The sequence below is a fragment of the Convolutriloba macropyga genome, chromosome 3 (genome assembly GCF_964194025.1).
Source record: "Convolutriloba macropyga chromosome 3, txConMacr16.3, whole genome shotgun sequence".
NCBI lineage: Eukaryota > Metazoa > Xenacoelomorpha > Acoela > Convolutidae > Convolutriloba > Convolutriloba macropyga.
Window position 1 is genome coordinate 33,586,490 of NC_134470.1, and position 13,985 is coordinate 33,600,474.

Genomic DNA, 13,985 nt, shown 5'->3' on the forward strand with positions numbered 1-13,985 from the left:
CTCGATTATTACATATGTTACGATTACTATTTTTTATTATTTTTGTGAAGAGTTGATTGTTATTTGGTGTCATTATGACTATTTTCCATCAGAATTTTCCTGTTACTATCATTACCAATAAAGTAATTCTATATTAGTATGAATGCATATCGACGGAACATTACTGAACGGTTAGTGTGTTGTGAGATATCGTTACGAAACATGTAGTTATATTGTTATTGCATATGAACCATGTGAAAACTAGATGTATTTGTGAAATATGAAAATGAGGTATAAAGACATGGAGATAAATATGTTTAAAAGGATTTATAAATTGAATAGAAGTGTTAGAAAAAGAGGGGTAGGGAAAATTTATTAACATCGAAGGAATGTGTTGTACATAAATTGTATAATATTAGTTGTTCGTGTACTACGTGGTTGTTGTTAATCCTCGTATGTATCTGCCGAATGATTTTTAAAATATGTTACTTCATTCGTATGTGGTTGATCATCGTTTTTTAATATGTCTAAACTATGGCTGCGGTTATGCATTTTGTTAGCCGTTACTTTTAATTGGTCAAAATCTATTGGTGGTGGATTTTGTATATCCATTAGTTTTACTGTTGGTATCAGATGTTGTTTACTTGTAGATTTATTAGATGGTTGTGGTATTTCATAAGATGTTGACTGGTTCATATTGTGTGGTTGTTCGTATGAATGTGACTGAAATGATGTAGTTTGTTGTTGTTGTAGGTTAGGCGCACTAGGAAGGGGTGCCTTGTGATTGAGAGGTGTAGTTGGGAATGATATATTATTTCCCAAGCATTGATATGCAGGAGGTGGAGTAATGAGTTGTGGTGGCAGTGTTTGTAGTTTTTTTTCTGATATTAATTCCAGTGGTTCTACTCTTAATGGTTCTTGTTTATATTTTCGTTCTGGTAATGGTGGTTTTTGTTTCTTTGGAGATGAGTTTGTTGTTCTTAACTGTAGTCCGTTTTCTGTTCTCTGAATTGTTGTGTTATAATGTTTGTAGTTTGTATCCACATAAGTTTCCACATAAGTTTATCAATATCATCATAATTTGTTGTATGTATTATGTCTGTGGAATGTCTGCGAAACGTAAGCTTCTTTCTTGGTTTGTGATTTCCGTAATGTGTATAATTTTCATCGCTGTTGTGGCTACTTTCTTCTTCTTCTTGTATTTGAGCTACTAGTTGTGTTAGTGTTTCAGAAAAGATTCCGAATATTTCTGTAAGAAGTATTTTTGTTATACTGGCTTGTTTGCCAATTGCTTTATGGATTGCAAAAGCGTTGTAGAATTTTATATTTAAATTTGTGATAAATAGTAACATGCTTATCATTGCGTAGATTTTTGCCTTTTTTTCTAAGACGTACCATGGCCAAAGATTGTCAGTATTTAATCTTCAAGCCATGCTCCGTCCAAGATTTCTTTCCAGTTAACACTGGGTTGGTCGATTTGGAAGTTATATCCATTTATGTTCAGGTCTCCTAACCATTTGAGTGATTGTTCGTAGTTTTTGTAAGTTTGTAGTAGTCCTAGTTGTTCAAGTTCTAGCAATTTTTGTGCGTTTGCTGATGTTGCTTCTTGTAATGGTTTTTCGCGATCTCTCATGTATTCGTGTAATAAAACTCGTTTTCGTTATTGGACTATTTGTTCTTTACTGTATATACCACTTTCTATTAAACTTGCTTTACTAAACATGTTATCAAGTACGATTTCTTCTGGTGATATAGTGTTCAATATTGTTTCTACTTTTGCAGGGTAGGGTGTTACTCTATATCTTGCTGTTCCTTCAGTGTCTATTAGTTGGTCGAAGTTGCTGTGTGAACATGGGACTTTCTTTGCCCATAAATATGTTTGTCTTGTAAGTTGATGTACATATTGTACTCTATTTTTTTACAGTATTGGTATTTTGTCATAACATTCTCGGGTTTGTGGTACATATAAAGGTGATGATTTTTTTGCGCATTTGTACATTTTCATTACGTTTACTCCTTCTTGTTTTACAAAGATTGATCTATCTCCAGTGAGAATGTATCCTAAAAGTGGTGTGTTCTTTTGTACTTGTGTTAATGTTAGTTGTCGAATATTTCTAGTTTGTTCGCAAATTTGTGAATAAAACTCTATTGCTTGTAGGCTGATTCTTGAATATATGTTACTCATATAGAGGTCCATTTTCATGTTTAAGTGTGTGTTTTTGTTTACGAAACCATAGTAGTATTGTTTGTTATCTTCGTCCTCATATCGTGTTCGTTCTGATATTATTTGTTTAGGTTTAATTTTTTTTTGAATTTTTCATCGTCAAATTTGTCTTTCTTTTTTGTTACTTTTTGTCCTGTATGCATATCGAATCCGTATTCATAGATTATGTAAATATCGTCGTATTCTGTTTTATGTATGGGTTGTAGTGATCCGCACTCACGTTCTGCGAGCGGGTATACTTCGAATCTTGTAGCGATATTATCTGTTTTATTGAACTTTGCTTTTTGTGTTATATCTGGTTGTTGGACTGTTGTCCATTCCGCGTTTGTTTTTATCCAATATCTATTTTGGTATTTTAAATGCGTCAAATATAATCAGTTCGAATAATTGACAATGTGTTTGGGGTTCTTTAACTATTGTTGCTTTTGTGAAAGTTGTCGGTAGACATTCTCCTTTGCGGAGATCGCATGGTAATTTTGTTCCCATATACGATATTTCTTCAGTGTCTAAATTTAATATGAGTGACGTTTCTCGTATTTCTAATGTCCATTCTAGTATGTCTATTCTGTTTTGTTTTCTTGGTCCCTTCATGCAGTTTGATTGTGCATTTTTAATTGCGTTTGGTATCCACATTGGGTTTGTATAGTCATAAACTATTCGTCCGTCCGTAAGGTCGAATTGTATTCTGCCTTGCATATCTTCGATCTTTTTCTGAAGTGGTGGGTTAGTTATGTAATAGAATGAAATGTTACATCGTTTTGGTTTGTATCTTGTGTTTTTCAGGAGGTTTATTCTGGCGAGTTCGTTACGAACTTCATCTGCGTCTAGTATTTTTGTTCTTTGTGCATCTGAGACGTATTAACTTGGTCTGTTAGCTCGGATATAATCGGTGTGTTGTGAACACCATTCTACGCGTTCTTTTATTGTTCCTGCATCAGCGTATGCTTTTATTTCTACCGCTTGTGCTTTCGATAATAGTTGTACTTCAGTCTTTGTCATATCTAAATCTAGTGGTTTGAAATTACGTGTGATTATTTTGTTTAATTCGTAATAATTAACATTAGTTATTTCTTCTGCGTCACAATCGTAGTGTTCAATGAAAATGTCTTGTGATCCTGTTGCGGAGCCATTGATATTCTGTCCTGTTGGTTCTACTAAGTCTATTTCTGTTTGTCGCCTTTGTCTCTTGTTGTTCATGCCAAATTTCTCTAATATACTTTCTATTAATCGTTTTCTGTAGAAGTTCCAATTGCGTGTCCATTTATCGATGGCTATTTCCCACATTGCTTCGTAGTTTTTAAAGTCTTTTTAAGTTTTGAAGTAGTTTTAAGTTTTTAAAGTCACACATTGCTGAACTGTTTTTAAAGTCATCGAGTTCTTCGATTTTGGTGTTAGTGAAATATTGTGGATTAGTCTTATTATTAAATACATGGTGTTGAAGTTTATTATATTTTTGTTGATCAGTTGTGTGTAAATTACTTACACCTTTTTCATTTCTTGTTTTGTTTTTATTTTGAAAATGTTTGATTTGTATTTCCATGTTTTCATTTGTACGGTTTTTAATGCGTTGTCTAGCATCATTTTTTAGTCTTTGTTCTAATTGTATTTTAGTTTCTACTTTCATATATATGTATATTATTATTAAAAATAATATGAAAATAATAGCTTTTAGTTGAATCGACATGTGTATGACAGACCAGTGTGTGGATTGTAGAATGTTGCAAATCCTAATGTTTGTTTTGTATATCTGTCAAATTTGTATATAAAGTCAATGCAGATGAACGGTGCTGGAAGTGTGGAACGGGTGATTAAAGACAGTGTCGTATTTAATTGTTGTGTTAAATTTAAGTTCGAGAGATGGTGTTGCTAAAACGCTAAATTCTGCTTTACGTTGTCGATGTGTAAGAATTAAAGTGTTTGTTGGTCTACTTCTTGACCAATTAGTAACTGTATCACCGAGATTAGTGGGTCCGTATAACGGTGGAGGGGGAGGTGGTATCCATGTTTTATGATCTAGTGCGAAAAGATATGTATGTTCATTAGTCCTACTTTTAGTAGTTGGATTTGGGTTAAGTATTGGTTTTGATCTTGCTCTACCAGGATGGCTTGATGGAAATCTTGTTTCTAGTATAAAGGATGATGGGGATAAAGCTGTGTTTCTTGGTGGCTGTAGGGAGTTTGTTAGTTCAACGTGTGGTACGCTTACAGAAGTAATCGATGATGATGTTTGATTTGATCTTTGTGGTGTTGTGTTACTACTTGCGGATTGTGGTGATGCTGCTGACCAGAGGGAACTATTAGGTGAGTGTAATGGCTGTGCTCGAAAATGTTCTTGAACAAAATTGAAATCTTGTCTTTGTTGGAATGTAGGTGGTAGAAATGGGTTTGCTCTCAATTCAGATTGTGTGGGTGTTTGGATTGTACTATTACCAGAATGATCGCTTATCGTTACGTAGTGTGAAAATGCGTCCACTATGACATAGATGTAGTTGTTTCCTTCAGATGTTGGGTGAATATGTTCTTTTGTGTCAATCATTATCATTTCGTTGAAATATGTTTTTGTTGGTGCAAGCTGTTCTTGCTTACTTGTTGTTTTTGTGTTAGCAAATACTTTGTTTGTTTGGCACTGTATGCAATCTGCTATCAGTATTTTTATCCAAATTGTAAGATTTGGAAAATAATATTTGTCCATTATATTTCTTTTTGTTTTTTCAAGGCCTGTGTGACCCACTAGGTCGATGCAATGGTTATTATAAAAGGTGCAGAGTAATAGTGTTAATGGTAGACAGATTCTTTGTATTGATTTTTTGTGAATGTTGATTACAGTTTTTATGATACCGGTGTTTTCATCAATTATAAAGGATTTGAATTTGAGAAAATATGCAAATAATCCTTTGTTTCCACGTATTTCCATTGTTACTGAGTGTGATTTATTGTTATGTTTCTTCCACATATTCACTTTGTGAAGTACAGGATCTAAGATTTGGTTTCTCTGATTAAGTTTTGAGTTATTTTTGTTTTTTCGTCATAAAAAAAGTCTGATATTTTTACATTTTCATAATTTGTTTTTTGTTGTGGTCTTATATTATTTATCAACCTGAGATAATCATCATCACGATGTGTTGTGTATGGTCCTTTTTGATTTTTCTCAATGATTAGGTCATCTTTTTCTACAATCGGGGATTGCCAATTTTTAGTTTTGGGTTTATATTTTGGGATCAGATTGGTTTTTGTTTCTGTATTGTACTTCTCGTATGAGATTGGGTGATATTCATTTTTATCGATGTTTATATCGAAGTAGTTATTTTTATGTTTTTTCTGTATTTTCCTCATTGGTATTGTTACATATGCTGTTTTTGCATTCGAGGTTGTTTGTAAATGGTGTTTTTGCGAGAAAAAATTTTATGTTTTCTGGTATTTCTACAGTTATATCTCGTGTTTTTGTAAAATGTTCTTCGTCTATTGTTCTGCTTAGAAGGTCAGGGAGGGCTAGGTTTTTTCCTTCTGTACAAATTATGTGTAAATTTGGGAATTTCATTAATATTAGTTGGAATCTATAAACTCTATGATTTGGTTTGTTCTTTTGAGTAAATAGATAGATGATTGGTTTGTGATCTGTGAATAATACTATTGGGTGGTTTGAACCAGTTAGTAGAAATTCATACTCTGTTAGAGCGAAAATTATCGCTGAGCATTCTCTGATTAATGTTGATAGTCGCATTTCGATAGGCGTGAATAGTCTTGATTTTGCTGACACTAATTTCATTTTTCTTTCAGTTGGATGTTGTTGTAGTAGTGCTGCTCCGATGCCTGTGTTTGATGCATCTGTGATAATGTAGAATGGTTTTGTAGTATCTGGCATTGTTAGTTCTAATTTGTGTGTTATTGTTCTTTTCATTTGTTCAAAATTTTGTGGACGTTCTTTTGTCCATTTGAAATCGTTTTCTTTGTGTAAGAGGTTATATAATGGTTGTAATATTGATTGCATGCCATAAACGTATTTCGCAAGGAAATTTATTGTTCCCAGGTATCTTTGTAATGCTTTCATGCTTGTTGGTGTTTCCAGTTTTTGGAAACCATCAATTCTTGAAGTTAATGGTTTTACTTTTTTGTCTTCAATGATGTGTCCGAGAAATTTAACTTTTTTCAACATGAAGTATGTTTTATCAGGTGCTGCTTTAAGGTTTTCTTTCAATAATATTTTATGATGTTCTATTAAGGTTTCATACATTTGTGGATATGAATTGGTTTGAATGAAAATGTCGACATATGTGGTTACCGTCCCTTTCCTGATTAAGGTATAGAGAAAGTGTGTTAATATGGATGCAAACGCTGTGGGTCCAATGGATATTCCGTAAAATAGTTGTTTGAAACAGTATTGTTCGTTTCCAATCGTAAAATGAGTGTATCTCATTGATTGTTCGTCTAAAGGTATTTGGTTATATGCACTATTGAGATCAGCTGTCGTAAATATTGTTCCGTTTATCCGTGTTAGGGCTACATCAACTGGTTTGATTGGCCAGTTGCATTTAAATTCGTCAATCATGCTATTCAAGTATCGTGCGTCTAATACTATTTTTAATGATTCTCCTTTTCGTAGAATAATTACTGGGTTTGTGAATGTATTCCCTGTAGATAATTGTTCCTTGTTTACAGGTGCAATTATGTCGTATTTCTTCAGTACATCTAGTAGTTTTTGGATTCTTTCTCTGAGGTGTATTGGTACTTTGCTTATTCTCTGTTTTTTGAAAATTGCATCTTTTTTCATAGGTAAATTCAATTTTACTTTTGTTTTTCCAACGTCAAATTTTGTTCTTGCGTAAACTTGTTTGTATTCTAATATGATTGTTACTATTTTTTCGAATTCCTCTTGTGTTAGATGTGAATGTTGGAAATCAGACATTTGAAAGAATTCTTTTTCTGATGTTGTATATTTGTTAATATCAAATTTGCATTTAAGATTAGGTTTTCTTTCAAATGTTGCCACTTGTTCAAACGTTTCGTTTTCTTGTATGTTTAGTATTTCATTAATGTCGTTTTAGTTTTCATATGTTAGGTGATATAATGCTGAAAATAACTCTATCAAATTCGTTTGGTACAGTTCTTCTTTATGTAGTTTGAATGTAATGTTTTGATACATAAAACCAATTAGACCTACATTAATTGTCATTTTATGTTGGTTTTTATTTATTAAGAATATGTCTATAAAGTGTTCTTTTTCTATCGACAAATCTTTTATGTCTGTAAATGATAAATTTTGATGTTTGTTTATCGGTTCGAAATAGTACATTGATTTGTAAATTGTTTTTCCATTTGATTTTTCCATCTGTTTAAATATTGGTATAGGAAAAGTTATGCATTTATATTGGTCGCGTTCAAAGTATAATGGTTCTTTGTTAAAAATTGGGTATAAACGAGAGTAATAAAGATATCCCTTTGTACTGTTCATGAAGAAGGTAATGTCGTTATCCATAATTGTGTTAAAATTTATTGTTAGAGGGTTCGTATTTACATTTATTGTTTCTATGTATTCTTTGAAGAATGGAGTTCCAAGTTTATTATGATTGCATTGTGTTACGTAAAATTGTATACTAAAGTTATGCTCGGTTTTGTTTCAGCTGTTTGATGTCTTGTCAGTTGTTAGATTTAGTGTTACTGTTCCGAATGTTTCTATAGTTGTATTATTTGCTAATGTTAGTGTTTTGTTAGCTTGTTCAAGGCGTATATCTGGGTTGTTATATTTTATTTCGTTCCAAGTATCTTGGTTCAAAAGATTTTACGTTGCTCCGGAGTCTAATAGAAAATCAATTTCTTGTATTGGTCTTTGCTTTGTAAAGTTTTGTTCAATTTTGTTACACTGGTACATCGGTAGTGTTAGTAGTCTTCGTTAGCATTATAGAATTTATCTAATATTTCATGGTCTTCATTTGATGATTCGGATGTGTATTCGTAATCGTCAATTCCAGGTGGGTCATCCTTCTGTCTTTTTGTTTCTATGTTATTTATTCTGTTTTTATTGTTATTGTTGTATTTATTTCCGTCTGTTCTTAAATCTTTTGAATGATATCTTTCATTTTGTTCTCTTTGCGTTGAGTTTATTCTGTCATCCCTATTATTATTTTTCGAATAATGTCTATCGTTACTACCTGATCGCTGTCTGTATCTGTCACTTTTCTTTGAATCTTTACTATAATGTCTTTGTCTATTATTGTTATTGTAATTATTATTATAATTATTTCTGTTGTACGATGAATGCTGTCTTGAGTGACTGCAGTTTTATTGTTATTGTTGTATTTATTTCCGTCTGTTCTTAAATCTTTTGAATGATATCTTTCATTTTGTTCTCTTTGCGTTGAGTTTATTCTGTCATCCCTATTATTATTTTTCGAATAATGTCTATCGTTACTACCTGATCGTTGTCTGTATCTGTCACTTTTCTTTGAATCTTTACTATAATGTCTTTGTCTATTATTGTTATTGTAATTATTATTATAATTATTTCTGTTGTACGATGAATGCTGTCTTGAGTAACTGCAGTTTGTGTATCTTGAGCTTGATCTGCTATTGTTGTTTTTGTTATGATTATTGTTTCTGTTGTAACTGTTGGTTCTACTTTTGTTATAATTGTTTCTATTATAGCTTCCGCTTCTATTGTTATAATTATTATTCGAATTGCGATGTCCTTGATAGTAACGATTGTCTCTGCTGTTTGAGTTATTATTAGGATTGTTTCTTGATTGTGATCTGTATGGTGTTTTGCTTCGGGAATTGTGGTATACTGCTGATGTTGATGGTAATTGTCGTCCGTTGATGTTATTCGAATCAATTCTTCTGTTTGGTAGGTTTGGATTATTCCTCAAATGGCTATAATATGATCTTCCTTTTGGTCGTGCTATGCTTTCTCTTCGTGGTCTTTTAAAGCATCCTCCTTTTGTATGACTGTGTGAACTGCAATAGCTGCAAAAGAGTGCAAACTTTGGTCTTCCTTTAAAGTTTTTTCTATCGTATGTGTTATTAATTCCGTTTAGAACGTTACAAATTGTTCCTTCAAATTGTTCTAAATCAATTTGGTTAAGATCGTTTATGTTGTTACAAGCTACATTCATTTGTTTGAGATCTTCACTAATGTTAGTTGAAGTTTGGTTGACTTCATATAGTCTTTTGTGATTGTTTGTTATTGTTCTTGTTAAATCCATTTGATCTATTTTGTCAACTAGTGTTTTGAATGGCATTTCTGGTTGTCTTGGCGTTTGATTATGATTGGCATGTTTTTTCAAGGCTGCTGTTTTTAATTCGTTATCCAAGCATCTAATGAATGTTTGATTCATCACGCTAGATAATCTTCTGTATATAATGAGTATGCTCTTTTTACAAGTGTTTCTATTCTCAGTGCGAGTGATTGTAATGATTCATTTGTGTAATTTGGTAGTTGCTGTAACACTATTTTTGCTTGTTGTTTTGATTTCTGTGAGTCAAACATGTCTGAGAATTCATTACAAAATGATTCCCAATCCAGTTTGGTTTCACTTGGAAGAGTGGAATACCACTTTTGAGCTGGTCCTTGATGATGTCCTGGTTACTTTCCATTGATGATGTCCTGGTTTGTTTACTGGTTCTATACTGCTACTAAATATCATTGCTGCAACTATACTGTTTAAATATTCTTCAACAGTATATGCTGGATCTGTGCCGTCAAATGGTCGTATTGTTGTTGGTAATGAACCACTACTAATGTTTTGTTCTATTTGTGGCTCTTCGTGTATACTCATTGATTTTAATTGTTTATAAAATGGTAAGGGAGGTTCTGTTACTGTTGTTTATCTTTCTTCTGTTGTGATTGAATTTGATCTTCTAGTACGATTTTCTTGTTGTCTATTGTTTTGAATATTAGTATTTTGTATGTTATTATTATTTGAGTTTCTGTCATTGTTTGAGTTTCCGTTTTCTGATCATAGATTGTTTTGTCTATTAATGTTATCTAATGTTCTTTCAAGTTTGTCGAATTCCATTTCGATTGCTTCTTCTTGTCTTCTTTCTATGTTCTCGTTAATTTGTCTAAATTGTTTTCTATATTATCAATAAAATTATTCGTATGATTTGTTAGTTTTTCTGTTATTTCCTCTTTGAGATCTTGATAATTGTACATTTGTTGTTCCCAGAATAGTTCATTTTGTTCACGGTTATCGTTCAATGAACCAATATATGTGTTATTTCTGTTATAATTATATTGTGTTGGGTTCTGATATTTTCGTCCAACTTTTTGATTTACTGATGGTCGTAGCAAGTTTCCGATTCTTGCAACTCTGTCTTCTGAATCAGATATATCTTTTTCGTCTGCTATATTCTGTTGATTTCCAAATTAATTAGATGTTAACTGTTTATCTGGTTTTATTGTTGATTTTTGTTTTGATTGTAAATTTGTATTTATTTGGACATCTTTTGGTGTTGATGTTGATGTTAGACTTCTTGACAAGTTAAAAAATGAAGAACCTGCTTGTCCTTGGTCTTCAATTTTTACATAGTTTTCTAATCCTTCCATGAAGTTGATGCTATCTGAACATACTTTTAGTGTGCTTTCAAAGTGTTGCGAATAGTATTCACTGTCTCAAATGTTTTTAAGTTCGTCACATAAGTTTTCAATTTGTTCGTGAAATGTTTCTCCAAACTATATTCGTTTGTCATTAATGTGTTCAAAATTATCTAACCAGAATAGGAATGTGAACTCTGAGATAATTTTTTTTATATCTGATGTTGCTGTTTTTAGTTCTGGTTTTAGTTCCATGATTTTTGTTAACCAATTGTTATAATTCATTATGTCGTTTCTTAGTTTGACCTTTACTGATTGTATTGGTGTCTTTTGATCGTTTAAGTATACGGTTGTATTTCGTAGTATTTCGTACGTTGTATATGGTATTGCTGTTAATTTTGTTCTATCTTGTGAATCTTCATGTCGTTTTAAGAATGTTTTAAACATATTAGGTAATGTTGTTTCATTTTTGAAATTATGGAATGTTTTTCTTTTTCCAATTTCGTCTCTTAAGATAAATGTTTAATGTTTATTAAGTTGATCTCTGTCCAGTAGTATTACTGGTAGATAGTGTGCCAAGTGATTTCTATGGATGTTAATTTGTTGTACATGTTTTGTTTCTTTGCAGAGGTTATTCTTCAAATTTATTATTATTCTGTAAATAATTTCGCGGTTTTCTTGCGGGCAATCTCTAGCAATTGTAAATGGTGTTAAGAAATGGTTTGTTATCGACTGTGGTTGATGGTTGGTATCCATCTTTTGTTTTTATTGTTTACGAGATAAAATTGTTAATTTAATTCCGTTATGGAGATTTGAAATTTGTTATTTTTTTTGGTTTAGTTCGGTACTGGTCGCACCAGATAAGACTTGTTCTGAGCTTACCTTTATAAAGGCTACTTCTGGAACTGTCTTATGGTTGTCTCAAGAATATAGGTTACTCGTAAGGCTTACCTGACTAACTAAAGTTCTAGATCTCTAGTCTGTTACTCTTCTATCTGAGCTTCAGTAGACAGTGCACGGGCCCCAATGCTAAAGTCTGACATATATCTCAATACTAAACAAGAGCGGAGTAGAGAGAAAGAAATATACTTTATAATTATATCAGGTCTGTGACTAGTACCAACTAACGGGGTAAGTGAAAAGGGATAAAGAGAAAACAGACAAACATTTAAGGAAAGGTGATTTCCCTTTTTCAACCAATCAGGGTTGAGTATTTCAGTCTTTATTTTATTTAAATAAATAAAGTCTTCAAGTCTTTTGTTGGAAGTCAACATTGACTACACTGTGGATCTAGCAATTTATGTTTTAAACAACTTTTAAATATCTTATAATCACAATGACGAAAAAATCAGGGAAAACTAAGATCTTTCTGCATTTATCTTTGTAGAATATTCGTTAGCGTTGACGCCATGAACGCGAACAATAACTAATTTGCGTTTTTCAATTTCGAATGCGGTTTCTGGTTGTTTTTTTGATTCTGTTTAGAGTGTTCTTCCTTTCATAGAACCACAAAAAAATAAGGTATCACCCTTTTGGTTTGTTGAAAGGCTTCAGGTACCAGAAAAAGCTCGTTATTCTTCTCAATGCATATGCAATTTTCCAATGATTTTGTATTTCGAGAAGTATGGTTTTCAGGACTTGCGGGGGGGGGGTGGTGAAAATACGGACGCTTGGTTTTGGAGCTTTTTAGTTTCTCTCTATCAGAATTTGTTTCAAACTGCCCTTGTGCTCTTTCGGACTGATCAATCTGTTCTCAAGTATACTTCAAAGCAATAATTAGTCCTATCCCAAATATCCAACTCACTTCTTAGCTCGTGATTTCTACCAAAAGATCTCCTTTGAAAATTTTTTGACCTTTTGAACCTTCTATACTTTAGTTACCGCTTTTCCTGACAATGATCCCCTCCAGTGTCTAATATTCAAAACTATAGTAATGTTTCTTTTACCTAGCTCTGGTTTCAATTAGGTTCTAAAAATTTTCCAAAATTCACCTGATATACTCAACTGTATGACAACTTAAAAATCAGAACATCTACAATTTTTTGCCTTATTTACTTAGATTTGTTCCACATGTGCCCCTTAATCTAAAATTCCTTGGATATGTTAATCACAAATTCCTTTTGATTGCTTAACGACATTTCATCCAAAACTACAACTGTATAAACAAACAAACAAAAGTTCGATTCAGTGTCTTTTTTTAGTTTCAATTCTTCAGTCATTTCCTTTCAATCGACCTTCTGATCTTATCAATTGCGTTTTGATACGGCACCTGTCTAGTTATTCTACAAAATTGCTCTATAATCACCTGCTGAATTACACCATAAATAGTCATTTTTAGGTATCAAAACTCTTGTTTCCTACCATTCGCAAAATAAAAACAAGTCGTAAGTGTAAATTTTACCATACAGTACGCTTTGCTTTCTCACGAAATAAAGTTAGTGGCCATTACTTTTATCTGATTTTCTTTGTTTTTCATTGTCCATGCTAGAAGTGGTCTTTAGGGGCAAATAAACATCATTTTTCAGGGAAAATTTTAATAAATTTGGCCGACAAATCCTTCAAAGCTCAAGGCATATCTTTTGTTTTTCTCATTTCTTTAAGCAGTAATTTTTTTTGTTTAACTTAGCCATCAGATCCTTCCTGAAAACACTAAATGGTGACCCAAAAGCTGCTTAAAGGGAATAAATACCCAACTTTTTTATACCAAAATAGCTTATAGATGGTGCGTTTTTGGAATGTTGGGTTTTGGAGGGATTCATCTGAAAAAATATCATTGCAATTCCCAGCTTCCATTCTTTTTTTCTGGTGTGATCAAATTTGGTTTCTTTCGTTTAATGACCATTGAGTTTCATTCTGGCTCTTTCTGACAACTTGATCACTTTGCAAAGCTAGCCTCTCGTTTGTTTACTTAACAAACAATTAATTAATTCGCTGCAACCAAAATCGCTCATGTTCGTTCCTTTGTCAACATAGCAATATGCTCAAGATTAGCTCCTAAACTCTGCAAGCTAATTAGCCACCCAATTTGAAAGTATCAATGTCATGGAAGTTCAACGATTTCAAGTAGAGTTTCTACAGATGTCCACCGAAGCAGAACCCCTAGATTTTTAGAATTAAAGAAAATTATTGAAAAAACAATGCTTTTAGGACCATATGTTTCAACAAGATGTTTGTCCTGTGCACAAGTGAAAAAACAACAGCTAATTCTTCATAGGAGAGGAGTGGGAAGTATCGAAATGAACATCAAATTATTTG

General features: G+C 32.3%; 1 protein-coding gene across 1 annotated transcript in view; it reads right to left on the reverse strand.

The window, feature by feature from the left end:
* The window catches only part of LOC142336613 (uncharacterized), a 130,188-nt gene that overhangs the window by 89,520 nt on the left and 26,683 nt on the right, over window positions 1-13,985 (reverse strand). The window lies entirely within an intron of this gene.